This window comes from Palaemon carinicauda, chromosome 2 (assembly GCF_036898095.1).
Source record: "Palaemon carinicauda isolate YSFRI2023 chromosome 2, ASM3689809v2, whole genome shotgun sequence".
NCBI lineage: Eukaryota > Metazoa > Arthropoda > Malacostraca > Decapoda > Palaemonidae > Palaemon > Palaemon carinicauda.
Window position 1 is genome coordinate 172,026,917 of NC_090726.1, and position 5,000 is coordinate 172,031,916.

Sequence of the window (5,000 nt, forward strand, 5' to 3'; positions counted from 1 at the left end):
TTCAAACCAGATATTATAATTTAATCTGCTGAATGCATAGACTATTTTACCTTGAAATGTCATATAAAAATCAAAGTTATGACAATAATTATTTCGTATTTCTTCAGATATGCAAAATTCACCTTAGTAAGATCCCTTAATCAAATATTTTCCAGTGATAGAACTAAAGGGAAAATAAATGTAAATTTTAGATTTGAATTAAAAGATATATAAAGTAGCAACAAACAAGAAAATATTTCTTAAATAACTTTATATTGCCTGCAATAGTAATCCGAAATATGATATAAAGTTCTGAGATACCAGTAAAACAAAAGTTAAATGTAATGAAAATCCTTATTATCTCTAGTTAAACGTTAGAAAATATACATCATGTATGAAATAATCCTGATCAAAATTAAAACAACATTGTTATGGCTATATCACACTTATATGTGAATACAGTAAAGTGCATTGCATTAAAAAATTACCAATAATTAATTAATAGATAAATTGTACAAGAAAGCATGCTTTAAGTAATTGTATTCAGACATTGTTTATTACGGACGATATAATGGAGGTAACTAAAAACTTACAATTACAATAAACTTTCTTTTGTCTATATAATGTATAAATGGTATTGATAAATATATGGAACTAATGCTTATTTGTTTTGATTTATTTTATTTATCAACCCATTTTTTTTTTTTTTTTTTTTTTTTTTTTTTTTTGTAATCGAAAACGCGTTTCTAATAGACTACTAAAAGAGTTCTCTATAGATGAACGAAAATATATCGAGTTATTGAAGGATAATCAAACAAAAATGGTATATCGAATTAACTCAAACTGTAAACTACAAAGAATTATTCGTTTTTTTTTTAATATCATGGTTAATTTTCTATTAGTTTTCCTCCTTTTTCACCCTCCATCCTACTAGTGTCTATCATTTCCGACCTTTTTTTTTTCATTGATTCAAAAACTTTGAACATCACACCTGCAAAGAGAAGAAACTAACATATTTCAAATAAGTTATTCGAACATAGGTAATTAGGTATAGGCATATCCATAAATTTAAAATGGATATTTAAACTTAAATCTGAATAACTTCGAGACTAACATTTAGAAAATGGTTCCGTAAATGAAACTGCAATTGACCAAAGGTATCACTACTTCTCCGTGGAATCCATGCTAATATTTGTTATTATTTATTATTTGCTTTTTTTTTTATCAGGCTGGGAAAATTATCCCAGACCTCCGCATCAATATTTATTTATTGAATGTAATTATACCAACGACCTAGAACAGATTTCATTGTATTTAAACGGATGGGTAATTCGTGTACAAAATAATCTAAGGGTACTAAATTGTGACTTTCTATTATTTTTTTCTATTATATATAGTGCTTTGGAGCATTTTATATGTTATATCTCTTTCTTATTTTAATGAATCGTTGACCTTAGTATTTCAATTAAACTGTATATTTATATGATACATATTGAAAACCAGCTTAAAAAGGCTAATAAACATGATAAAAGGAAATAATTCCCCGTAAAAAATAGGCTTTAATCGAGTTCGCATATTCCACTTAATTTCTAGACATTTACTCTACACTACAATAGTAAGTAAAATATTTGTATTTTATGAGTATTATGAAAAAAATAGCTTTTAGTAATAATTTTGTATAATTAAACAATACTATTCCTTAATTTGCCTAACTAGAAAGCATTGAACATTCTTCTTACCAACACAATACGTAAATAAGAGGATTGGTTGTTACTTTAAATCATTCAGGTAGTTTGTTTTAAAAGTAAGGTGGCATGGGCCTATATTTTACTCTCTTCATTTATTCTCCTTCCTTCCTCACTCTATATTTGTTTTTTAACCATGTTTAGTAAGCTGCCGTAGGTATAAAAAGAAAAAATAATAATAATCTTACAAATTACTTTGATGATTGATATTTAATTCTGTAACTCGAGTATTTTCTATTGCGGTTTAATAACAATATTATTATTATTATTATTATTATTATTATTATTATTATTATTATTATTATTATTATTATTATTATTATTATTATTATTATTATCATTATTTGAGAGATATTTAGGAATGCTACCATTAACTGTACACAGATCACTGGGTAAAGATTTTAATTATTCTGATTTTTTTTTTATAAGAATAATATTATTTTAAACTCAAACATCTGACATTTGGAAAAGGACAGGTACACAATGCATGGAGAAGGGTCGACTTATCCTTTAAAAGGTTACCTGGTGAGATTAGATTGACATTAGTATGCATTACTTTGTGACAACTAATCTCTGTTGAAATAAAGATTAACTTATTGTCCTCCCTTGACCATCTCCCTCCCATTGAACAATAACATCCATCCCCCTACATCCTACTTTACCTTAACCCCTTATATACAAAATACTCTTAATCTCCTTAACTCAACCCACCCTGATGCGATCCTTTGTCACCACATATAGAGAGCCGCATAAAAACTCGTTATTATTATTATTATTATTATTACTATCCAAGCTACAACCCTAGTTGGAAAAGCAAGATGCTATAAGCCCAGGGGCTCCAACAGGGAAAAATAGCCCAGTGAGGAAAGGAAATAAGGAAATAAATAAATGAAGAGAACAAATTAACAATAAATCATTCTAAAACAAGTAACAACGTCAAAACAGACATGTCATATATAAACTATTAACAACATCAAAAACAAATATGTTATAAATAAACTATAAAAAGACTCATGTCCGCCTGGTCAACAAAAAAGCATTTGCTCCAACTTTGAACTTTTGAAGTTCGACTGATTCAACCACCCGATTAGGAAGATCATTCCACAACTTGGTAACAGCTGGAATAAAACTTCTAGAATACTGCGTAGTATTGAGTCTCGTGATGAAGAAGGCCTGGCTATTAGAATTAACTGCCTGCTTAGTATTACGAACAGGATAGAATTGTCCAGGGAGATCTGAATGTAAAGGATGGTCAGAGTTATGAAAAATCTTATGCAACATGCATAATGAACTAATTGAACGACGGTGCCAGAGATTAATATCTAGATCAGGAATAAGAAATTTAATCGACCGTAAGTTTCTGTCCAACAAATTAAGATGAGAATCAGCAGCTGAAGACCAGACAGGAGAACAATACTCAAAGCAAGGTAGAATGAAAGAATTAAAACACTTCTTCAGAATAGATTGATCACCGAAAATCTTGAAAGACTTTCTCAATAAGCCTATTTTTTGTGCAATTGAAGAAGACACAGACCTTATATGTTTCTCAAAAGTAAATTTACTGTCGAGAATCACACCTAAAATTTTGAAAGAGTCATACATATTTAAAGAAACATTATCAATACTGAGATCCGGATGTTGAGGAACCACCGTCCTTGACCTACTTACAATCATACTTTGAGTTTTGTTAGGATTCAACTTCATACCCCATAATTTGCACCATGCACTAATTCTAGCTAAATCTCTATTAAGGGATTCACCAACCCTAGATCTACATTCAGGGGATGGAATTGATGCAAAGAGAGTAGCATCATCTGCATATGCAACAAGCTTGTTTTCAAGGCCAAACCACATGTCATGTGTATATAGTATGAAAAGTAATGGGCCAAGAACACTACCCTGGGGAACACCGGATATCACATTCCTATAATCACTATCGTTAGAAATATACTGACATTAGGTAAGATGATCTTTGTTAATATATTCTATTTTATTTCTTTTTAGTTTTGGAAAATGGTAATAGTACGTTTTGTTAAGCACGCTCTCTCTATCTTCTACACTATAATAAGATATAAGAACACATATAAGAATACTGTTATCTTTATTTATACACTACAAGAAACCTCGCCTTTCAGTTCATCAAGGTCTTTTATTTCAATTAATTTTTCAATCTATATATACAACCTTTCCTGTTCTCACACCTCTCCTAACTCATTGTTCTCTTACATTGTGGAATATATCTGTATACAAGAATGATACAGAAGACTTTACCTCCAAAGAATTGCATAGTTTTCGTAAGCGAATTAAGCCTTTTTTTATCCATTCAAAACCAGTCCCTATTTCCAATATCCTTGTCAATATTTTTAGCGTATATATATGTATTCCATTTTTTTCAGTGTGCGTTGACTTCAATAATTCAGATATTCTTACGAAATACAACATTTTCTACTGTAGGTATTAAAAATGAATATTTAATTTAATTCTAGCTTTAGGGATTTCTTGACTTATATGGGCATTAGTAATTAAATGGTGTGTCCTTAAAAGAAAAAAAAAACTAAAGGTTTCATATTTTTAAATAATTCTTACTTATGTATGCATTTATTCTTGTTTCCTGGCTCATTCCCCATCTTAGTAGCGATTTTGTCATTATTTCCTCACTTCTCCATCTCGCTTATCTCCTTGCATCCCATTACTTTCACTTTCCAAGATCATTATTTTTCTCTGTGGTAAAAGTTGAGTCATTGACCGACTTCCAGTCCTTGATGATTCACTAGCAAAGTTGAATGGGGAAAGAGAGAACATGAGAAAATGTGACTCAGAAAAGTAAAGTGGAAGATAAAGATAATTATTAAGATTATATAGTTGTCGATGGTTATAGACTTATTATGGTTTGAAACAATATATAGAAAAAAAAATATTTTCTGCATGGTTTCTTACTTAGCTTACTTATGATGCAAAGAGCATATTTGGATAATTGAAATCAATTCTAAACAGACTCAAAGTTAAAACATTTTATCGTTTCAAAGCGTTCAAAAAAAAATTTCTAACTGATAATTGAGATGATTTATCTTTTTGTCATATTTTTGTTTTAAACAATATACTAAACTTTAATCTGCTTAATGATTTCACCTTTAAATGTCACATAAAATTCTAAGTTATCACAATAATTATTTCCTACATCTTTGAAAATGCAAAATCTTCCTTAGTAAGATCTTTTACTCAAATATTTTCCAGTGATAGATCTAAGTTAAATTATACAAGAAAACATACAGTGAG